This window comes from Eutrema salsugineum, unplaced genomic scaffold (genome assembly GCF_000478725.1).
Source record: "Eutrema salsugineum unplaced genomic scaffold, Eutsalg1_0 scaffold_6, whole genome shotgun sequence".
Classification (NCBI taxonomy): Eukaryota; Viridiplantae; Streptophyta; class Magnoliopsida; order Brassicales; family Brassicaceae; genus Eutrema; species Eutrema salsugineum.
Genome location: NW_006256547.1, coordinates 12,733,808 through 12,758,909, shown reverse-complemented (window position 1 = coordinate 12,758,909; position 25,102 = coordinate 12,733,808). Strand labels below are relative to the sequence as shown.

Sequence of the window (25,102 nt, the reverse complement as noted above, 5' to 3'; positions counted from 1 at the left end):
GAGCTCAAGGTCCTGAGCTGCTGAGCTTTCTCCCACCTCTTCTCTTGTATCTCGTTTGGGTGAGGTGGCTGGAGCTGTGAGTTTCGTCACCTTCTTCTTTAGTTGCCTAACACAGTCAACTAGCTTGTGGATTGTTTTGTCTTGCCATTTGCACCATTTCTGAAGGCTGGTAACTCTTGAATACAGCTTCTTTGTGTGATACTCAGGTTCACCCCAAACATAAGGATCAAAATGGTACCGGCCTGCTCCCATCCTTCTGTCAAGATCTCTTAGCTCCTCATTCTCACAACCGGCAGCCCTAGCTGTGCTCTGCTCTTCAACTGGCTCTTTACCCTTGGATCCTGCGGTCCTCTTGCATTTGCAAATTGGAGGGTCAATGGGTAGGTTGTAGAGCTGATCCTTTAGAACAATAAAGGAGATATTTTGCCTTTCTGTGAGAGTGGTGATGGCCGGGTGTGGCAACAGAACTTGGACCTTCTCATTTTGTATGACCTTGAAGGTGTACAAGAAGTTTTCACCATTGCTTTCTGTTAAAAACCCAACCTTGGTGAGGGTAGCTTCATCAATCAACTCAGGCTTGACCTCAACATCATCAAAGACAAAACCTCTTGCTTTCAGAATCTTTGTCACTAACCATCCATTGTGCAACTTAGTGAGCTTCTGCCTTTTACCATCACTCCAAGCAATGTCTTTGTATATCAGCATATGGTGTGTCAAGAATGCACCACCAGAAGGGATGTAGTATGGGAGATGAAATTCTCTCTTGCTCTTCAAATGACTGATGAGAGGATGTAGACCCATACCCAGTAGCTCCATGTCAGCTAGATGCACTACACCATCATTGTGTTTGGTAAAAAACATTTGGCAAAGCACTTTGTGAGCATAGCGGATGGCTGGGTTTCTTATCCATGAATTCTTGCATCTTCCTCCTCTGAAGATCCCAAAAGCAATTGTATCCCACAGGTCAGTAATCATGTGATCAGGGTATGTGAACTTCAGTGTCTCATCCTGTGCAGGTCCTGGAAAGGCAAAGATCTCATCTAGTTCCTTGAAACTTACATGGTATTGTGTACCATTGACTGTGAACTCTATGTGCCCAAGACCATTTCCCTCTTTGATCCTTTGATCTCTGGGGCCATATCCACAAATTTCAAGGGATGCAAGAAACTCTTGGGTTACTCCATCATGAGCCACATCTTTCATCTCAAAGAATCCACCAAATCCCATGTTGTTAAAAATGAGCTGAACTTCTTCAAGTAGCCCCATCTTTTTCAGCAGCTCCATATCAGGGAACTTGGTTTGCAAGACCTTTACATCCTTGAACATAGAAAAGTAGTCATCAAAAGTTGGTTCTTTGTCTTCAGGTTCTGGTTTTGTCTTTGCTTTCTTAATCGGCTGCAATGCTACTTCTGGATCACTCTCTGTTTCATCTTCATCCTCAGCCACATTCACCTCTTTTCCTTTCCTTTGAACAGCTCCAACCAGCGCCAGTTCTTTACCAGAATTCCTTGAAGCAGAAGCCTTGGTTTTCTTTGGTGCAGCCACATTCTTTACTTTCTTCTCAACTGGATTCTTTGGCTTTCTTTGTTTCTTCTGTTTCTTAAAAACTTTATGCCCAAAAGGTAGAATCTGATCCTCTGAAGCTCCAGCTCTTTCTTTTTTCGATTTCTCCATGGCCGCTGTTCTTTTTGTTCCTCCCATCCTGCATTTTCTCAAACAGCTGTGAGCACCAAGGCAAGAGAACAACAAAAGTTTTCCAAAAGTTCACGAAGTACATGGGTGGTACAGATCGATCTCACTAGAAAAGAATGTGTCTTTAGCCGGTTAAAAACTCAATAAACCCAAGGCAATGGCAAGAAGCAATGCACACAAAGAGTTCAGCTTGAAACACAATTTCTAGAAAAAAAATCGAAATAGTTGATGAATTTAAAGAAATTTCTCAAAAATTCCAAAAACAGGTCATTCTCAAGCAAGATCCATGTATTTCCTATCCATTCTACTTGCACAACACTCACAAAATAATTCCAAGGTATCAAGCGGCCTATTAAAATCGATTCCATGTATTTCAAGTTCATGAACAGTACATTAAGACATGGAAAAGGTGAGTTTTAACAGACAAAAATACCTTGGAATCTTCAAAGTTCGAGTGAAAAATGAATGTGCAGCAAGAAACTAGACGGGATTACGATTTCAATGCAGTTGGAATTCTTCAATTTGGTTCAATAACGAGAGAGATATGAGTGTTTCAAGTTCAAGAAATGAAGAAAAGAAGGCAAACTCGTGTGAGGAAGAAGACCACGGTGGGGAACAGCTGTAAAGGGAGCGTCTTTGACCGGTCAACGTCTGTACGGTCAAGGCTTTTCAAATTTCTTTGCCGCGCCTTGTTGACTGTGGCACGTGACCGTGTCAAACACCGAAGATCTGCTTGTTTCTGCCGCGGTCTGGAGCGTCCCGTGTCATCTGACCGTGGCAAACCCCGAAGATCTGCTTCTTTTCCAACATGTGCTACGACCAGGTCTTCTCCCCGTGTCTCTTGACCGTGTCAAACACCGAGAGTTTGCATCCTCTGCCATGGCCAAGTCTTCTCCCCGTGCAAGCTGACCGTGTCAAACACCGATCCTTGGTTCCTTCATCTCTGTATTGCCACGGCCGGCCTCAGGCCCGTGTCTCTTGGCCGTGTCAAACACCGAAAGATGTGTCTTCTTGCCACGGTCACATTTAAAATCGTGATTCCTCTACCGTGGCTTAGCTAAAAAGCTTGCCACGGTTGAAAATTTGACCGTGGCCGTCCATGCTCAGTGTTAGAATATTTAGAGACTAAGCGGAATAAAGAGATTTGAGAGAGTATGCAAAAGAGATGAGAGAAAGAGTTCCCAAAGAGCTGTGTTTATTCATTCTCGTCTTTGATACATATATAGAGGAGACAGAATAGAAACTAGGTTTAGCTAAGCTACAATACAAAAGAAAGTGGTTAGAGACATAAGGAAACATGTGAGTCTTGAGCATGGATCCCGAGAGATAGTGACAGCTCCAACGGTCACAAGACCAAGTGTAAACGACGCGCCAAGGGGGGATCATTGTACGGACACCAACTCTCTTCTTCCTTAAACCTCACACGTGATCCCTTGAGCCTTCTCTCCTTATTAAAGACTAACACCGATTCAAGCCCTAAAGCATAGAACCTTTCTTGACCAATACTCCCCCTCAAGCTTAGCCATCGAAGTTGTTTAGATTGCTAAGCTTGAAGACCCATGAGCATCACCTCATTAAAAACCTTAACAAGGAAAACCTCATGGGACAAAACCTTGTTAAGGGAAAAAGAGTGTGATGTCCATGGATTAAGGACTATGATCAAGGGCGACTAAGGTCCACAAGTCCTAGCTTGCTAAAGAGATTGTTGCAAACTTTAAGACTTGCGGCCTTAGTGAAAATATCAGCCAACTGGTCTTCACTTCTTGTGTAGCACGGTAACACCACACCTTCCTCAATCTTCTCACGGACCTTATGGCAATCTATTTCAATAGACTTTGTTCTCTCATGAAACACCGAGTTTGTTGCAATGTGTATAGCAGCTTGGTTATCACAATGCATTGTAATCGGACCTTCTTGCTCAATGCCAAGGTCTTTAAGGAGCGCCTTAAGCCAGGTTAATTCACTTGTAAGCTTCCTCATTGCCCTATATTCAGCTTCTGCGGTTGAGCATGAGACCACCTTTTGCTTCTTAGTCTTCCAGGTTACAAGATTTCCACCAATGAAAGTACAATACCCACTTGTTGACTTTCTATCAACACGATCACCAGCCCAATCTGAGTCACAATATCCCACAATCTCTGTATTATTGTTCTTTCCCATCCAAATGCCTTGTCCTGGACTTCCTTTGAGGTATCTGAGAATTCTTTCCACCATACCCCAATGATACACTGTCGGAGCTTGCATATGTTGGCTTACTTGATTCACGGCGAAGCAGAGATCTGGCCTTGTGAGAGTGAGATAGATCAATTTGCCAACAAGTCGTCGATACCGAAATACATCCTTGAAGGCTTCATCTGATTTCTCCCCCTTTCGATTGACTTTGTAGCCCTCTTCAAGCGGCGTTTTGGCTGGTTTAGCTCCAAGTTTTCCTGTCTCTTTGAGAAGATCAACTGTGTATTTCCTCTGAGACAGAAAGAGACCCTCAGGAGACCTACACACCTCAATGCCAAGGAAATACTTGAGCTCGCCGAGGTCTTTAATGTCGAATACCGAGTTAAGAAAGGCTTTTGTAGACTGAATTCCCTCCTTGTCATCTCCAGAAATGATAAGATCGTCTACATAAACAAGAACAGCCACCAGACCTTGAGAGCTTTGGAGGGTAAACAAAGTATGATCCGAGTGAGACTTCTTGAACCCCTTTTCCATCAGAGTGGTACTAAGCTTGTTATACCAGGCTCTTGGAGATTGTTTCAATCCATATATAGCTTTCCTCAATCTCAAAACGTTACCGGGTGCAACAATATCCTCTAAGCCTGGAGGAGGGGTCATATACACTTCTTCCTGAAGTTCCCCTTGAAGGAATGCATTTTTCACATCCATTTGCCACAGATCCCACGAGAGATTAGTAGCGAGTGAGAGGACTACTCTTACAGTATGGAGCTTGGCAACCGGAGCAAACGTGTCTGTATAATCTTCTCCAAAGGTCTGAGTGAACCCTCTTGCAACCAACCGAGCCTTGTATCTCTCAATTTCACCGTTACTCTTATATTTGATAGTGAAAACCCACTTTGAGCTCACAGCTCGCTTCCCTGGTGGTAACTCGGCTTCATCCCAAGTATGGTTGCGCTCCATAGCTCCTCTCTCGTCACCTATAGCTTCAATCCACTCCTTCTTGTCTTTAGCTTCTTCATAGCTTTGAGGAATTTCGTGTTCCTCAATTTTTCCCATGAACGCTTGATGATCAGAGGGCAACAAGGCAAGAGAACAAACAGCCTGAATTGGATGAGCTACAGCTTGGCTGTTGTAGTAGACTCTGGTGTTCTTGCTGAGCCTAGTACTTCTTCTTAATGGCTGAACAGGTTCCTCTACAATACCCTTAGATGGATTCTTGATGAGCCTAGTACTTCTTCTTAATGGTTGAACAGGTTCCTCTACAACCGCCTCTCCTTGTTCTTGTGGGACTGATTCCTCTGCCTCCACTTCTAAGTCATCTGGAGTTGGCTCTTGACTCTGCTCCTCTTCTTGATTTACTTCTGAACTCAATGGTACCGGCTCAGCTTCTTCTTGAGTACTTGTAGGAACCGGCTTATGCACTTGCTTAGGCAGGACTGGGTTCCCAAGGTGATCCAGCAAGAACCGCAGACTGGTAGCGAGATCTGATGGAGAGCTTGACAGGTCTTTGAGACTCTCCCAATTCTTCTTGTCATAGTATCCCTGGTTCTCAAGAAATTTGACCTCCCTGGACACATAAGTGCGGCTATTAACAGGATCATAGCACTTGTACCCCTTCTGAGTTGTTGAATACCCAAGGAATATACACTTTATGCTTTTGGCCTCAAGTTTGTTTCTCTGTTCACCTGGAACAAACACAAAACAAACACACCCAAAAACACGTAAGTGATCTAATGAGGGTTTAGTTTTGTTAAGTACCTCAAATGGTGATGAGTCTTGTAAGACTTTTGTTGGGGTCCGGTTAATGAGATAGCATGCGGCTAAGACAGCATCTCCCCAAAAACGTTTAGGCACATTTGTATGGAACATCATCGACCTGGCCACCTCCATTAAATGTCTATTTTTCCTCTCAGCAACTCCATTTTGTTGTGGAGTGTAAGGGCAACTGGTTTGGTGTAAGATGCCATGCTTTGCTAGATGTTCTTTGAATCTTTGACTTGTATACTCACCGCCATTATCTGATCTAAGAATCTTAATCTTGGCATTAAAATGATTAGTCACGTAATTTTGAAAGTTTGTGAATGCTTCAAATACACGATCTTTAGAGGGAAGTAAAGTTATCCAGGTATATTTTGATTTTTCATCAATGAAGGTCACAAAGTATTTATTACTATCCCTAGACATGCAAGGTGAAGTCCACACATCAGAATGAACCAAGTCAAAGCAATGTTCATAAATAGTAGATGATTTAGGGAAAATAACTCGACAATGTTTACCAAGAATACAAGATTCACAACTTGTATGATCAAAAGCAACATCAGGTAACATTAATTCAAGAGCACGCGAGTGAGGGTGACCTAATCTAGCATGCCAAATAGAGTTCAAACTTGCAGAAAAACATGAATTAAAAGAGAAAACATTTGAGTCGCTTGGTGAAGAATCCTCAAGAACATATAGATCATCTTTGGTTCCCCCTTTTCCAAGTACCTTCCCATTCTTAATATCCTGAAAGTGAACATCATTAGGACCAAATATAGCATAACAGTCTAATTCCTTGGTAGCTCTACTAACCGATAATAAGTTAGAAGTGAACTTAGGCACAAACAATGCTTTACTATCTTTATCAAATAACTTTAGGTTACCAGTTCCTTCTATGGGAATTCCATCACCATTAGCTATCACAACATTTCCTAAAGCCGGTTTTATGTTGTTTAACAGTTCAGGGTTACTAATCATATGATGAGATGCACCTGAATCTACAACTAAAGCGGTTTTAGGTTTATTAGAGAAGAAGGTGATACCAGACTGTTTTGCGGCTAAGGCTTTGATAAGAGCCTCAAGGTCGGTCTTTCTCACAAACTCAGTCGAGACATTCATGGCACCATCTCCACCTTGTGTCAATGCACCGGCTCCTTCTTGAGCAAAGCTAGCTCTTGCATCCTTGAACTTGCTTGGCTTCAGGTGGGGATGAAGAATCCAACATTTATCTTTGATGTGGCCCTTCTTCTTGCAATGGTCACAGATCCATGGCTTCCTGTCATCGGGTTTAAAGACACCTTTGTTGGCCGAGATGAGCTCTTGCTTCTTGAAGAGACCAATAGAACCTTGCTCCTTTTGGATCCTTGCACAAACGTCTTCAAGGCTTGGGAGCTTATCCTCTCTCAAAATGTGCTTGATGAGGTCGTTGAAGATGGGATTTAGCATGAGAAGGAGTCCAAAGACTTTGTCTTGCTCTCGCCTTTCATTGAGAACTTTAGGATCCAAAGTGCTCGGCCTCAGCATCTCTAGCTCAGCCCACAAAGATCTGAACTTCCCAAAGTGAGCTTTGAACTCCATGTCTTCCTGGTTCAGGTCATTAATCGCCTTCTTGACTTCAAAGACTCTGCTCAGGTTTGTATCATTACCGAACACATTCTTGAGAGTTTCCCACAGAGATTTTGCTGTCTCACAGTAGGAGTAAGCTTCAAGAATCGTTGGCTCAAGGGAGTTTTGAATGATGCCAAGCACGGTCTGGTCTTCTTGGAACCATTTTGCTTCCACAGTTTTGGCTTCTTCATCCTTCTTTCCTTCTTTGGTGGCGTCTTCTTCGGGAATCTGTTCTTCTAAGACGTGATTCCAAAGCCCTCGTCCACACAACGCCGTCTTTGTGGTTCTAGACCACATCAAGTAGTTTCCTCCTTTGAGGATAACAGGAATCACCACCGGTTTTGAGATCTCGGTGTTTACATCGTTTGAACTCATTTTGTTCTTGAGGAGTTTTGAGAAACAAGAGAATAAGAGATTTAGAGAATAAGGTTTGAAGAATAGAGAAAAGAAACTCAGGAAATCGGAACCAATAGCTCTGATACCATGTTAGAATATTTAGAGACTAAGCGGAATAAAGAGATTTGAGAGAGTATGCAAAAGAGATGAGAGAAAGAGTTCCCAAAGAGCTGTGTTTATTCATTCTCGTCTTTGATACATATATAGAGGAGACAGAATAGAAACTAGGTTTAGCTAAGCTACAATACAAAAGAAAGTGGTTAGAGACATAAGGAAACATGTGAGTCTTGAGCATGGATCCCGAGAGATAGTGACAGCTCCAACGGTCACAAGACCAAGTGTAAACGACGCGCCAAGGGGGGACCATTGTACGGACACCAACTCTCTTCTTCCTTAAACCTCACACGTGATCCCTTGAGCCTTCTCTCCTTATTAAAGACTAACACCGATTCAAGCCCTAAAGCATAGAACCTTTCTTGACCAATACTCAGGGCCGAGCATAAACCTTTGCCCACTCCTTCATTCTTTTTCATCTTGCATTCATTTTCCAGGGGTTCACACTCAAACCTGTAACCTGTAGACACTAAACAAACCCATCAAAACATCCTAAAACATAAAAAAGAAAGAAAGGAAAAGATTAAAAGCATATTTACAAAGGATAAGCTTTGGGTGTCTCCCAAGAGCACTTTGTTTAAAGTCTCTAAGTTTGACTTTGGAAACCTGCTTAACAGGCTGGTGGTGGATCAAGAAGGGGACCAGATGTAGCTTCCTCCTTCCTTTGTGAAACTAGGTAGTGTTTGATCCTTTGGCCATTTACCACAAACTCTTGGCCATTTTTGCCCTCTAACACAACAGCTCCATATGGGCTGACCCCAAGAACTTTAAAGGGACCAGACCATCTAGACTTAAGTTTTCCAGGAAACAACTTAAGCCTAGAGTTGAACAGCAACACAAGATCACCTTCCTTGAACTCCCTTTTTAGAATCTTTTGATCATGTAGAGCTTTGGTCTTTTCTTTATAAATCTTGGATCTCTCAAAAGCCCCAAGCCCGATCTCTTCAAGTTCATGGAGTTCAATGACCCTTTTCTCTTGAGCTGTCTTGATATCAAAGTTAAGCAACTTCACAGCCCACAAAGCCTTGTACTCCAGCTCAACAGGAAGATGGCAGCTCTTACCATATAGCAGATTGAAAGGAGATGTCCCAATTGGAGTTTTAAAGGCAGTTCTATAAGCCCACAGTGCATCATCTAGCCTTTTGCTCCAATCTTTTCTGCTTGAGCTAACAGTCCTCTCAAGAATGGCCTTGATCTGTCTATTAGATACTTCAACCTGGCCACTAGTTTGAGGATGATAAGGAGTAGCTACCTTGTGTTTCACTCCATGCTTTCTCAGCAATCCTTCCAAGTCGCACAGGTGAAGAAACTGTCTTGTGAGACTTAAATCCCTTAGTCTTAGCCGCACGCCCATCTAGAGGTGTTTTACGAGTCTTTGTGCGGCTCAATCCTCTTCTTCTTCAACTCGCATGACTAAGGCGAAATTTGGGGAAGGTGTGTGTGCGACTTGGTCATCCCTTAGTCCCAAGCCGCATGCCCAAGTCGCACAACCAGAGGAAGAAGCTTGGACGAGGTAAAACTTTTCTAAACTCAGCCACATTACCTTCTCGAAGTGATTTGCGAATCCGTCTGCAGCCTGGTCTCCACTACTCTTCAATTCGCACGACCATGTATTAGGGATCTTCAGGGATGTGTGTGGCTTGGTCTCCATTACTCCCAGGTCGCAGGTTCAAGTCAGTGTAGATTGCGAGTCTTCGTGCGGTTTAGTTCAAAGCGCGGCCAACTCGCATGCCTTAGTCGCACGGTTGTGGACTTAGCATTTTTCTTGCTCGGAAGCCTCAGACCATATCCAGTGATAGCTTACTCGCACTTCTCAACTCTAGCTTAACCTCCAGACATTCATCTTCAAGCGTTGCGAGTTAACCAAGTCGCAAGACTATCTCGCAGCATTAAGGGCTCCTAGGACCACTTCACATTCAGCAGAGAGTAACTTCCAGAATACTGGTCCAAACGGTGTAATTCCAGTTTCTGTGGACAGAAGACTCAGATATCGTCAACTTTGGTGAAGGACCTTCGGCTCTTGGGAAGTGGAAAGTTTCCTGGAGGGCTCATCTTCGCAGTGCATTGACACGATCAGAAAGAGGCTTCTAGATATGCGTCCGTTCCAGAAACGTTATCTTCTTGCTCATAGCTCCGAATCAGACGTTTTGGAAAGAGGACTCAAATGTCTCGGATCCTGATGAAGGCCCTGTAAACTGAATCGGTCTGGAAGTGCACCGTTCTTCGCATTCTTCGGAGCTCATCGGGTCGGTCCAAAACGGCAGTCGAGAGAGGTGTGCCTTACGACGAGCTTAACTCTCTGCTCCCGACTCCAAATCATATGATTCCAACTGTTATGGAACCATGATCCAATCGTCTCCAACTTTGGTGAAGCACCCGACAGCTGAATCTGATACGATCCGAGGAGATCAACTCTGAAGATAAGGCAACAGGCGAATTCGAGATCGTGACTTGGAGGGACAGATGCGATGATATTGGTGTGATGAAGTGATGGTGGCGCGATGAGAGATCGATGGAGGGAGATGGTGGTGTGATGCGGCGGATCGATGGTTTGAGATGGTGGTTGATGGATTCGTCGATGGATCGTGAGAGGATGTGATGGTGATAGCAGAATCTCTTGTAAACAGATTAGTTTTAAGAGATTCGAATTTCAGAGTTTTTAGTTCTCAGAAATCGAAAAGAGAGAAGAACACGTTAAAAGTTTGATCAAAATTCTTCACTGAATATGACTTAGGCGATTTTCTCTTTTTTATAGACTAGGAGAGAAAATCGCAGCCCTAATAACAAAACAACATGGAGTTTGAAATAAAACAACAAGAAGTTTAATTGCATTGCATTGATGCAGCCTACATGAATATGCAACTAGACTCAATCCTTAAAAATGAGAATGCAACTACATGATCATTTTTTTTGTGAAAATTTTTCAGATTTTTCAATTTTTTTTTTTGGTTTTTATATGCACTTAGATGAAACTATATGAATGCATGCAAGAATGTGACTCAAGACTCAAAGTATAAAATAAGAACAGAGAAAACATGATTAGTAAAAGATGAAACTCCTCCCCCACACTTAAATAACACAGTCCCTTGTGTTATAAAAGCATGAGAAAGGAGTAAAGCAAAGCAAACAAGTAAAATGCAAAAGAGAAAAGAAAATCTACATGCATATGTACAAGGTGTGGAGTGTTACCTAAGAGCTGTGGAAGTCTGACCCCAATGAGTAAGAGGGGTTTGAAGTGTGACCGGATGGTGTCTCCCAGGAGTGATGGCTTGCCTCATCAGAACCGTCGTCAAGATCAGGATGGTGCCATGTGTGACCAGGGCCGTGCAGTTCATTGAACTCTCTCCAACTCCCACTCTGTTCCTTGTTGAAACCGGTGTTGGAGATCCACCTTTGCAAGAGTTTTCAAGCGTCTTGATCCCCTTCTTCATCTCCTTGATGCACTTTGCCATCTTGTGGATGGTTTTGTCTTGGTACTTGAACCATTGTTGGAGAACACCAATCTTTTGTTGAGCTCTAAACCCTGAAGTGCCTGGCTCCTCCCAGTTGTAATCATCAAAGTGATATCTGTTTCCACCAAAACGTTTTTGAGATGGAGGTAGACCAGCATCTTGAGCACCAGCAGCACTTGTGTTCGCATCTTCAGCAGTTGCTTTCTTTTCCTTGGAGGCTTCTTCTCTGCAAGCTTTCTTGTACTTAAGGATTGGTGGATCAGTTTGGACATTGTACAGCTCTTCCTTCAGCAAGAAGAAGTGAATGTTCCTCTTTACTTGGAATTTTGTGATGGAGGGATTGGGCAGGAGAGTTTGGACTTCATCAATGAAGGATTTGAAGTTGTAAACCAGCTTGGCTCCAACTCTTCCTTGAAGGAAACCAATCTTACACAAATGGGCTTCATTAATCAGATCAAACATTGCCTTGTTCTCCTTGAACCTGTACCCCTTTGCCTTCAAGATCTTTGTTACAACCCATCCATGGGCCAGCTTTGCATCCTTCTTTGTTGAACCCCAAATGCACGTTTTGTAGAACATCAAAGACCTTGCTAATTAAGAGGCAAGGCAAGGTTTGTAAGCATATCCTTCATAGGGCTCCCCATTTTCATGAGTGGGCATCAACTGTTTTAGCCCCACACCAAGGAGCATCAGATCACCTTTGTGAACTCTTCCAACATCAATCTTGAAGTATAAGCTGTGAGAGAGAATCTTGTGTACATATCTCAGCACTGGATTCCTTAAACAAGAGGACTTAGCTGCTCCAGCTGTGTACTTCCCAGAAGCAATTGATTTCCATAGAGCCTGAGTATCTTCTTTCCTGAGATTGACCTGGTTGGAGAGAGGAACGTTTCTAGGTGCAGAAAACCCAAATATCTCAGCCAATTCCCTGAATGAGACTGTGTAGTCCTTTCCTTTCACAGTAAACTCCATGTGTCCAAGTCCATCCCCTTGAAGAATTCTTGAATCCCTTGGGTAGTACATAAAAGCTTCAAAAGAAGCCAAGAACTCTTGAGACTCCTCTTCATATGCAATCTCTCTCATCTCCAAAAGTGATTCAATGCCCATGTTCCCAAGCAAAGTTTTGACATCTTCATAGATGCCAATCTTCTTCAGAAAGTCCACATCAGGGAACCTCCCTTTCTGGATCTCCATCTGTTGAAACATAGCCAGATAATCAGGTGTTTCTGGTTCAGTTTTCTTGATCCTCTTTGATCCCTCTTCAATGGTGCCTTGGGAACCTCCAGCTGAGCTGCTTGAGCTACTCTCAGTCTGTTCATCATCAGATACCACAGCCAACTGTTTCCCTTTCTTCTTGGAACCAGAAGCAATCACCAATGCTTTCTCTTCATGCCTTGTTCTTTATGGCTCTTGATCACCTTTCCCTTGCTTTGTGACTTTCTTGGTGACTTGGCTTTTTCCTTTTGGCTGTGAAGACCCTGAGACCAAACCCTTGTCTTTGGATGCAGTGCCCTTTTTCTTGGCTAGAGAGTTGGTTCTTTCAGTCATCTGCCAAGAAATTTCTCAAAAACAAGATTAGCACAAGATCAAGGTTCACAAAATTCTCCAAAATTTTGAAGAAATTTGTTGCAAGAATCGATTTGAAAAGCATATGAACAAGTTTCTCAAGCCAAGCATCAATCTAATAAGTTCATTCAATGCAAAAACAAGAGTGCAAAGCAAGGACTCAGCAAGAAACAAGTTCATTTCTTTTCCAAGAAAAATCGATTTTTCAGGAATTAACTTGCAACAATTTTCAAAACTCAAGAACAATGAATCACTAACAAAGTGCTCTGTTTTCCATGACTATCTAGCACCCTAGCATTTATAAAAATAATCCCAAGGTCTAAAACAACCTATCAAAATCGATTCCACACCTTGAAGTTCAAAAATCACCATTGAAGAACATGGAAAAAAATGAATTTTAACAGAGTGAATACCTTGGGATTATGATGCAACGAGATCTAAATGCAATCAGGATGATGTTAACAACTCAAAAACGAGCTCTGAGCACATTGAATCAACGACTTTGGTGGAGAAATGAGAGAGTTATGATGAAAACAATGGAAAGAAATGAGAGAAAAGGAGCAAACTCGTGGTTTTGGTGAGGAAGAGAGAGTGTGGGACAAGGTCAAGACTTTGGACTGGTGGTCAATAGATCTAGTTTGACCATTCAAGGCTTTGACCTGTCCTTTTCTCGTTGACCGGCCTCCTTTCTCTCCTTGTGCGACCTGGAACCTCTTTGACCGAGCCGCATGATAACACCGTATTTTGACCACTTTTATGGATCGTTTTGAAATACTTTTTCTATGTTTTTAATTGCTTTCAAGTACTTTTATTACGTTTTTCTAGTTATTGTAGTTCCAAGACTCTTTTCAGGTAACTTAGGGAAAAGCTTAACAAAATGGATAGAAAACCTGATTTCAGCTCAGAGTCAAACCGTCAGAAATTCACCCCTGATTGAAGGCCTTCTCACCGTCTGATCCAGCTCAAATTTTAGGATCTTAAAGATGGAAGTATCAGCTTTCCAGCACACTTTACAGCTTGGCAATCCAACGGTTCAATCAAAAGATACGCGAAGAGCAAGATGTCCCGTAAACCAGCCAGCGAGCGTTTCCACCCGCGGCCAACAGACCAATCCCCGCGGTCACAGCCGCCGCGACCGCGGCCAGCCACCCATTCCCCGCGGTCACACTCATCCTGACTGCGGCCAGCTAACTCCGAGCCCGAAGGCCCATTTCTGAAGCCCGTATCATTTTTCCAGCCTCAATTCCGGAACCCTAGACAACAGAGAGTATTGGAGACTATAAATACATGTCATTTAGGTCGTTTTTAAGGAGAGAAGAAGAGAGACAAAATACTTTACAGAAATTTGACTTTAAGCTTTGTTTTTAGGTTTTAGGGAGAGAGAGATTTGTCTCTTGAACCCTTGTTCTTTCTTTTTCAATTTCGGTTTCTATTCTACTTTTTAATACTATGTTTTTGATTTCGTTCATCATGTCTGAATAGTTTTATTGTTGGGATTAAGGGATTTTCTATGGGGATTTATATGTTCGATGAGGATTCCGTGAGCTTTTTGCCGAATCTTAGAACTTTTTCTTCTGAATTCGTTTTTACTGCATGAGAGTAGCGCCATGAACTACAATCTGATCCAGATGCTTGGTGACACGAAAGTGTTCATCCGGTGTCAGATCTAGTTTGGGAGAGCAAAACAAACATAGGAGTGGAAACCTACCTATGGGCGATTTGTGAATGCTGACGAGTCTTAAACATAATGCATCTCTTCTTTCCAGGGCCAGAGTGGAAACCTACTGGTCAGAGTTGAGAGAGATAGTTGTATATGATCACGACAGTGGCGTATTCATACGTGCGTGACTCCAGTTCGAAAAGTTTAAGCTAAGATCTTATCAATTTTACTCTCTAGCAATGTTTTGAATCGTTCGTACCCCTGAGAAAACTTCCCTGAAGCCCAACGCTTTCTTACTTATAGATTCACACCGTTTTTATTTCAAGCGTCAGTTCAATATTCTCATTCCTTTTTAATCGATTTTCATTTAAGCTATTAGATTAGCCGTTTTTCTCGTTTTTATCCGTTTTCGTTAAGTTTAGTTATTAGGTCATTTTAATTCCCGTAGTTTCTTTTTAGATTTTGTTTTTACATTTTAAACACACCACCAAAACCCCCCACAAAACCGTTTGGTTCTAGACTTCCTTACTTTGTATTCTTTCGATCAGCTGTGGATTCGATCCCTAAGTACTACAATCGATCAGCTGTGCACTTGCAGCTATTGATTTCATTTAGGGTAAAACTTGACAACCCTCGACACACACCACACCGACACCGACATCACCGCACGACCAACTCGGTGTAAGATGGATTTTTGTGCGACTTGGTCCTTCCTCTTTCTTTCCCGCATGCCGAAGTCGCACCAGAACTTCTTTCGCACGGCTCAGTCCTTTCCTTGATGCTGCTACCTGGCCATTTTTGGAGCTTGCCCGCACACCCATGCCGGTGTCAATTGCGAACTCTCGTGCGGCCTGGTCTTTTGTGCGTCCAAGTCGCATGACTAGGTCGCACGATCGGCCACTTAGAAATTTCCATGCTCCTCCTCAATATGCGGCCTGTTTATCCTCTAAACCCACTCGCACGCCCAAGTCGGTGCATTTTGCGAACCTTCCTGCGACCTGGGCTTACCTGAATCAAACCGCATGACTATGTAGTAGGATCTTTCACTTAGACGCCTCTGGATCCCTCTTTTTTTTTATGCGGTCTGGGCTCTTGGACACCAGCTAGCACGACCAAATCGGTGTGATTTGCGAGTGGAAGTGCGGTTTGGGCTTCCTTTGATCCAGGCCGCACGACCAACTCGCATGATCTTGCACTTAGTCGTCTCGGCCTTGCTTCCCTTTGTGCGGCCTGATCTCTTCTGTTTAAACCGCATGCCCACCTCGCTTGATCTAGGATTTAGGTCGTTCTGGATCCTTCTTTTTTTTTTTTTTATATATGCGGCCTGGGCTCTTGAGTATCACCTAGCATGACCAACTCGGTGTGAATTACGGATGCTCATGCGGGTTAGTCTCCTCTTAGCTGAGCCGCACACCTACCTCGCAGGATTCTACACTTAGACACTTCGGGCTCCTTCTCCTGGTGTGCGACTTGGTCCTCTTTGTTCTTCTCGCACGCCCAGGCTGGTGTGAATTGCGAGTCTTCATGCGGCATGGGCTCTCCTTTGCTGAGCCGCACGCCCAACTCGTGAGATTTTTCACTTAGTCACCTCGGCCTTTCTTCTCTTGTGTGCGGCCTGGTCCCTTGTGCATCAGCTTGCAGATCCAGCTCGGTGTGAATTGCGAATGCTGGTGCGCCTTGGTCTCACGAGCTTCCAGCTAGCAGACTCAACCCACACGTTTTTGCACTTAGCCGTTTCTTGCTCAATCCTCTTGGTGCCAGGTGAATCAACCCGCAGACCCAACTCGGACTGAATTGCGAGCTTGCATGCAAGTTGGTCCATGGCTTGACTGAGCCGCACTCCCAGGTAGCACTCAGGCGTCCTCCAAGTTTTCAGTCCTTAAACACTTCTCTCAGCCTTCTCACATGCTCCATTCCATTTATCACTGAGCCATGGCCTCCAAAGATCACCTAGAACCTGAGACCAACTCACAAAACCCATCAAAAAGTTCTAAAACATAAAAGAAAAGAAGCAAAGAAAAGATCAAAAACATATTTACAAAGGATAAGCTTGGGGTGTCTCCGAAGAGCACTTTGTTTAAAGTCTCTAAGTTTGACTTTGAAACCTGTTTAACAGGCTGGTGGTGGATCAAGAAGGGGAACTGATGTGGCTTCCTCATTCCCTTGTGTAACTAGGTAGTGCTTGATCCTTTGGCCATTTACCACAAACTCTTGACCATTCTTGCCTTCTAACACAACAGCTCCTATGGCCTGACCTCAAGAACCTTAAAGGGACCAGACCATCTAGACTTAAGTTTTCCAGGAAACAACTTAAGCCTAGAGTTGAACAGCAACACCAGATCACCTTCCTTGAACTCCCTTTTCAGAATCTTTTGGTCATGCAGAGTCTTGGTCTTTTCTTTATAAATCTTGGAGTTCTCAAAAGCCCCCAGCCTGATCTCTTCAAGTTCATGGAGTTGAATGACCCTTTTCTCTTGAGCTGTTTTGATATCAAAGTTCAGCAACTTCACAGCCCACAAAGCCTTGTACTCCAGCTCAACAGGAAGGTGGCAGCTCTTTCCATATAGCAGATTGAAAGAAGATGTACCAATTGGAGTTTTAAAGGCAGTTCTATAAGCCCACAATGCATCATCTAGCCTTCTGCTCCAATCTTTTCTGCTTGAGCTAACAGTCCTCTCAAGAATGGCCTTTATCTGTCTATTATATACTTCAACCTGGCCACTAGTTTGAGGATGATAAGGAGTAGTTACCTTGTGTTTCACTCCATGTGATGTGATACTGAGCAGCATCAAGAAAGGAGAGCTTGAACAAGAGCATGGAGCTAAGGATCAGCTTGTAGCCAAGAAATATTGGTCTAAAAACAAAGGAGCTAAGGCTAATAAGCTCAAGGAAGGCATTGGCGAGATACCTACTTATCTATGGAACAAAGAAGATCGCTTGAGCCAGGCTGGAGAAGATGTTGCAGAAGCAGCGATTCACTCTCAGGAGAAAAAAAAAGAGAATAGAGATGATAAAGAGAATGGAGAGTCACTTTGGCATTTTGATCTTTTGTGAGAACTAGTTACTGGCTTTGTTTTGTGCTCTCTTTTTCAGGTCACAATGAGTGAAGAGCAAGGAGACAACAGCAACAATAGCAACAAACTCTTTATGGAAGCTATGATGGCTCGATTTGAGCAACTGATGAAAACTCAAGCAGAAGAACTACACCAGCGAATTGATCAGCTACAAGGAGAACCTAATCCGAGGAGAATTCAAGAAAGAAATGCCAATGGGGTTCATGTCCAGCAGAGACAGCCTAGAAATGATGTTGGTGATGATAATTCTTCAAAAGGCAGTCCAAGACGTGGAAGAGGAGTAAGAGAACGTGTTGATGATGACATGAGAGGCATGAAGCTGAAAGTTCCTCCTTTTCATGGCAAGAATGATCCAGACGCTTATCTGGAATGGGAGAAGAAGGTCGAGATGATCTATGATTGTCAAGAGTATTCAGATCTCAAGATGGTGAAGCTAGCTGCTACAGAGTTTTATGGTTATGCCATAAACTGGTGGGATCAGATCACAACAAGCCGCAAACGCAATAGAGAGCCGCATGTTGATACTTGGGATGAGTTGAAAGCACTCATGAGGAAACGCTTTGTCCCTAGTCATTATCATCGGGAGCTACACCAGAGACTTAGACGCTTGACTCAAGGAAACAGCAGTGTGGAAGATTATTTTCAAGAAATGGAATCTCTGATGACCAAGGCTGGTATTGATGAAGATGAAGAAGCAACCATCGCTAGGTTCTTGAGTGGGTTAAACCGAGAAGTTCAAGACAGAGTGGAGATGCAAAGCTATGCTGATCTAGAGGAGATATATCACAAAGCCATTCTAGTCGAACAACAGCTCAAGAGGAGAGGATCTCGATCAAATTTTGGAGTTAGCTCATCTACGGCTAAACCAAGTCTTGCTAAAGAAGAAAACCCAAGTGCTGAGCCGGTGGTGTCCGCTAAATCATTCCCTGCTAAATCAGACTTCAAGGTCAAAACTGAAGCATCAACTACTAGAGCTCGTGAGATAGTCTGCTTCAAGTGTCAAGGAAGAGGACACATCGCTAGTGAATGTCCTAACAAGAGAGTTCTGATTCCCTTGGACAATGGTGAGTACGAATCAGCAGATGAAAAAGAGATCTCAGATTCAGTGGAAGAGCATGAGGAGTATGCTGCTACAGGAGATCTTTTGATGATGAAAAAGATTCTAAACGTGCAAGCTAAGGTAGAGGAAGAAGCACAAAGACAGAACCTGTTTCACACAAGATGTCATGTGCAAGGCAAGGTGTGCAATCTCATCATCGATGGAGGAAGCTGCACCAATGTAGCAAGTGAATACATGGTTAATAAGCTTGGCTTGACCGTGAGGAAGCATCCTAAGCCATACAATCTGCATTGGCTCAATGATAAAGGTGAAATGCGAGTTAATAGCCAAGTATCAGTTTCTTTAACCCTTGGAAAGTATGAGGACGAAATTCTGTGTGATGTTCTACCTATGGAGGCAAGTCACATCCTGTTGGGAAGGCCATGGCAGTATGATAGACAAGTGACTCATGATGGCTCCACCAACAAGTATTCTTTTGAGTTCAAAGGCAGGAAGCACATCCTTGTTCCAATGACACCTTTCAAGATTTATCAAGATCAAAAGAAGAAAGGAAAACAGGCTGAGAACAACACCTACAAGCAATCAAACTTCCTTGCCAAGTCTGGTAATATCCAAAGAACTCTAATCTCTCAATCATCTAGTTGTAAGTCTGCTTATAAAGAAACTCTTTTGAGTTTATCTAATGTTGCACCGGAGCTGCCGAGTAGAAGATCTTTTGTTTTGCAGGACTATAAAGATGATTTTCTTAGGCCAACTGAACCTTTAGAAGATAAATGCTGGAACAGAATTCAGTTTGGACAAATAGATTGCATCTTTCCTATGAAGAACCCATCCGAAGGCCTTATCTTCACCAAAAAGAGCCTTAAGCAAAAGGAGCTTGTAAACGATCAAACCACCACTGAAAAAGGAGCTCAAAACGAACAAGGAAAAGGAATGAGGGCTAGAGGACGTGTGGAACTTAAACACTCTAACTTAGCTTTGTTCTTGGCAGATGGTCCTGATTTGAGGACAAATCCTTTTCAACTGGGGGAGGATGATGTGATACTGAGCAGCATCAAGAAAGGAGAGCTTGAACAAGAGCATGGAGCTAAGGATCAGCTTGTAGTCGAGAAATATTGGTCTAAAAACAAAGGAGCTAAGGCAAATAAGCTCAAGGAAGGCATTGGCGAGATACCTACTTATCTATGGAACAAAGAAGATCGCTTGAGCCAGAATGGAAAAGATGGATTACAAACCACACTGGTTTTGATTCAGGCTCAAGTAGATCAACAATTGGGTAAGTGGCCCAGTTGTACTCTTTTTCCCTTACCTTTGGTTTTGTCCTAATGGGTTTTCCAAAGGAAGGTTTTTAAGGAGACAATGGTGTCTACTTCTCTCAAGGCCCAATTGTTGATTCAAGGACTTAAGTCCAAGACAAATTTCGTCCAAGGGAAGTTCAATAGGCTGGAGAAGTGACTTGAAGAGTTATTCAAACTTTGCATTTATTTCCTTGTCATTTTCGAGTTTGCCTTGTTTTTCTACATTTCTTCTCTTTATAATCTCTTGTAATCTCTTATGAGAACTCATCCTGGATTGGATCATCAAACTTTTATCAAATAAAACTCTATCTTTCTCTTATCAAACCTGGACGAAATCCTTTGTCTCTTTGAGAGTGATTCGCTGCTTGTGCAGCATCTTTATCATCTCTATTCTCTTTTTTTTCTCCTGAGAGTGAATCGCTGCTTCTGCAACATCTTTTTCATTTCTCTTCTATCTCTTGTGATCAAATTAAACTCTGAACAGCAACCTGATCTATTAATCTTTCAAACAGAAGTTTATTCCGCAAACTTCTGTCCCTCATCTATCTCTTACAAAGCTTCTGAGTGCCGATCCTTGGGAGGATCACATCACCATGCTTTCTCAGCAATCCTTCCAAAGTCTTGTTCACAAAATAGATCCTCCATCAGTAATGACAACCCTGGATACTCCAAATCTTGGGAAGATAATGTTCTTGAACAATTTCACTACTACCTTGGAATCATTGGTAGGGGAAGCAATGGCTTTAACCCACTTGGACACATAGTCCACAGCAACTAGTATGTACTGATTCCCATTAGATGAAATGAAAGGCCCCATAAAGTCAACTCCCCAGCAATCAAAGATCTCAACCTCTAGTATTGGGTTTTGAGGCATCTCACTCCTTTTTGAAATGTTCCCATGCCTCTGACAGGCATCACAAGATGAAACAACTAGCTGAGCATCTTTGAACATTGTGGGCCACCAAAACCCACTCTGAAGAACCTTGACCACAGTCTTGAATGCTCCCATGTGACCCCCAAAAGCTGAACCATGACATTCTTGCAACACAGGTTGCATCTCCTCCTCAGCGAGACACCTTCTATACAGCCGATATATGTTCAGGACATACAAGTAGGGTTCATCCCAATGGTATCTTTGGACATCTCTGAAGAACTTATTCCTGTGGTAAGCATCAAGTTCAGGTGGTTCTACTCCACAAGCAAGAAAGTTCACAATATCAGCAAACCAGGGCATTCTCTTTTCTTGGATGCTATTCACTTCTTCAAACTCCAAATAAGAGTGGAGCACCATCAGTGATTTCTCAGGAAGACTGTCATTAAGAGGGACTTCAGAGTCTACTCTCAACCTAGAGAGATGGTCTGCAGCTCCATTCTCTATACCCTTTTTGTCTTGTACTTCCATATCAAACTCCTGAAGTAGAAGAACCCATCTCAATAGTCTAGGCTTGACATCTTTCTTGGTCATCAGATACCTGAGGGCTGCATGATCAGTATATACAATGACTTTTGATCCCACCTGGTAGCTTCTGAATTTATCAAAGGCAAAGACTATTGCCAACATTTCCTTCTCAGTGGTAGCATACTTCTCTTGGGCAGAGTCAAGTGTTCTACTGGCATAGTAGATGACATGAAGCTTCTTATCCTTCCTCTGGCCTAGTACAGCCCCAACTGCAAAATCTGATGCATCAGTCATAACCTCAAAAGGAAGGGACCAGTCTGGAGCCTGGACTATTGGTGCACTGACTAATGCATCCTTGATCATCTTGAAGGCTTCTTCACATTCAGCATCAAAGATGAAGTCAACCTCTTTACACAACAGCCTTGTCAAGGGTCTGGCTATTCTTGAGAAATATTTGATGAATCTTCTGTAAAACCCTGCATGCCTAAGGAAACTCCTTATCCCTTTGACTGAAGTGGGAGTTTGCAGATTCACCATCACTTCCACCTTTGCTCAACCTCTATTCCTTTCTCAGATATCTTATGCCCAAGTACAATTCCTTCCTGCACCATGAAGTGGCATTTCTCCCAATTCAACACCAAGTTATGCTGCTCACATCTCTCCAAGACCTGTGACAAATTAGAGAGACAATCCGAGAACGAGGAGCCATAGACACTAAAATCATCCATGAACACAGCCACTTTCTCTTCAATTATGTCAGAGAATATAGGCATCATGCAACGTTGAAATGTGGCAGGGGCATTATAGAGACCAAAAGGCATGCGCCTGTATGCAAATGTGCCATAAGGGCATGTAAATGTTGTTTTCTCTTGGTCTCTTGGATCTATGGGGATTTGAAAGAATCCAGAGTACCCATCGAGAAAACAAAAGAAGGGATGGTTTGCAAGCCTCTCTAACATCTGATCAATGAAAGGCAAAGGAAAATGATCCTCCTAGAGGCTGCATTGAGCTTTCTATAGTCTATACACATTCTGTGTCCTGTTATAGTCCTAGTAGCTATCAGCTCATCCTTCTCGTTTTTAACCACTGTGATCCCACCTTTCTTGGGCACAACGTGAACAGGAGATACCCATCTTGAGTCAGAGATTGGGTAAATTATCCCTGCCTCAAGAAGCTTAAGTATCTCCTTCTTAACCACCTCCTTGAGGTTTGGGTTAAGACGTCGTTGATGCTCAATAGAGGACATAGATTGGTCCTCTAGGTGTATCCTGTGGGTGCATATGTCAGGAGAGATCCCTCTAATATCAGCCAAAGAGTATCCTATGGCTCTCCTGAACTTTCTTATCTCACTAAGCAATGCACTCTCTTCATGCTCTAATAAGCTTTCATTGATGATCACTGGATGTGTGGAGTTTAAGCCCAAGATGGCATACCTGAGCCCTGTTGGTAGAGGCTTGAGCTCAACAGGGGGTGCATCAGCCTTATTCCAATCCTTGTCCAAGCTGCATTGGCTAATGTCTGATCCTTTGATAGCCAAAACCTCAGAGCCACTTTGTTCCAGTTCCAAAAATCTTGTCTCAGGACAAAGTTCTCTAGCATTGTCCAAATACAGCTTGTACCCCTCACTTTCTTCTGCTAAGAGCCCATTGTCTCTTTGTTCTTGAGTTAGAGCAGCTTGAAGAGGGTCCTCAGTATTCAGTTCCTCAAGCAACTCATCAGCCAACTGATCCATTGTCTCCACATAGAAGCATTGACCTTCAATAGTGGGTTTCTTCATCATCTCATTCACATCAAACTTGAGCTTCTCAGACCCAAGTTAAAGCTCTATTATCCCACCTCTCACGTCAATAATAGCTCCTGCTGTGGCCAGGAATGGCCTGCCTAAGATAAGAGGATCAACTGGTTCCTCATCCATTTCCAGCACAACCAAATCAGTTGGAACCTCAAAACCACCAATCTTGACAGGCAGATCTTCCAACATCCCAACAGGTAATCTAACTGATCTGTCTGCAAGGATAAGAGAGATCCTTGCAGGTTTGAAGACTCTAAAGCCAAGCGCCTTTTCTATGGAGAATGGCATCAAACTGACTGATGCTCCAAGATCACAAAGACATCCAGAGAATAGTAGAGGTCCAATGGCACAAGGGAGTGTGAAACTCCCTGGATCAGTCAACTTTCTTGGTATGGACTTCTTCTGAATGATAGCACTGCATTCATGACTTAGTACCACCATGCCTTGAAGCTCTTTAGTCTTGTTCAGAATGGCATCCTTCAAAAACTTACCCATCTTTGGCATCATTAGGAATGCATCAATGAGAGGCATAGTGAGTGGTGTCTCATTGAGTGCCTTCTCAGATACAGCTCTTGCCTTGTCTAAAAGCTGCTTCTTAAACCTCCCTGGAAATGGGAGCTTGGGTTGGTATGGAGGTGGTGGCACATATACCTTTTCTGGTTCAGGTTCCCTTTCTACCTCTTTACTGTTTTCTTTCTTTGATTTCTCAGCAACTTGATCATCTTTTAAGGCTGCCTCCCCCTCAGTTTGATCATTGTCCTCAATGATCACATTGTTATTCTCAATACCAGGTAGCTCCTTTTCACTCCTCAGTGTAATGGCTTTAGCATATTCCTTGGGGTTGGGTTCAGGTAGATGGCCTTGGTTCCTTGAGCTTGAGGCCTGGTTTTGCTTCAATTCCTTGATTTCCTGTTGCATGGCTGCATTCTGGCTTGCAAATATCTGTTGACCCTGAAGCAGTTGTTGTAGAATCCCAACCATGTCTTACCCCATCTGTGGCTGCTGCTGAACCGGTGGTGGCTGAAACTGGTGTTGAACCGGCGCTTGTTGCTGGAACTGTGGTGGACCAAACCCTGGTGGTGCCTTTTTGTGTTGCTGTGAACTGAAACCAGTACCCTGAAATGGTTGCTGTTGCTGACCAAAACCCTGATTCTAAGCAAACTGATTCTTGGGTTGGAAAGACCCTTGAAAGTTGTTCTTGGGAACAAAGTTCTTTGGAGCTTGAGAATTGGGATAGACCTGGTCTTGTGGGTTAGCTACATTGGGATTCCTGTAAGAGAGGTTCTGATTTGCATTGCCATACTGATATCTTTGGAACCTCTGATTCCCAATGTAGTTAAGCTACTCCTGGGTTAGACCTTCTTCACTTATGTTCTCAAAGATCTGAGAAGGTTTCTCATACTCTCCTACAAAGTAAATTGGCTTTTGAGTGGTGAATTTCAACTTGTCCAATTCACTCCTCAACTCCTTGAACCTTCAGATCTATTTGATTTGTCATAGTCTTCTCCATAAGTGTCATTGCTCATTGCTAAGTTTTCCACTAGCTCTAAAGCAGCATGAATCTCCTTTCCGAGAAAGTTTCCATTGGAAGCAGTATCCAGCTGGTTTCTAATCTTGGGAAGAGCTCCTCTATAAAGTGTGCTGAGAAGAGTAGCCTCACTAAACCCATGGTGTGGGCATTGGTTGGTGTAGCTCCTGAATCTCTCATATGCTTCACCAAAACTCTCATTGCTGTGCTGAGTGAAGCTAGAGATTTGGTTTCTCAGTTTAGCAGTTCTGGAGGTGGAGAAGAACTTAGATAAAAAGGCCTGCTTGCATTGCTCCCAGGTTTAGATGGAGCCTCTTGGAAGATTCTTCTCCCATTGGTGAGCTTTGTCACCAAAACTGAAGGGGAATAATCTTAGCTTGAAACTGTCTTCAGAAACTCCATTTATCTTTTTCAGGTCACACACTTTATCAAATTGATCCAAGTGTTCCAAGGGATCTTCCATTGCTAATCCATGGAACTTTGAGTTCTGGACCATATTCAACAGGGATGCCTTCACTTCAAAGTTGTTGTTT

General features: G+C 43.1%; 1 non-coding gene across 1 annotated transcript; it reads left to right on the top strand.

The window, feature by feature from the left end:
- The first annotated feature begins 24,703 nt into the window (after nt 1-24,703).
- On the top strand, nt 24,704-24,810 carry LOC112083814. The gene has a single exon (XR_002897941.1). It is a non-coding gene; the product is annotated as a small nucleolar RNA R71 (small nucleolar RNA).
- The last annotated feature ends 292 nt before the right edge of the window (nt 24,811-25,102 follow it).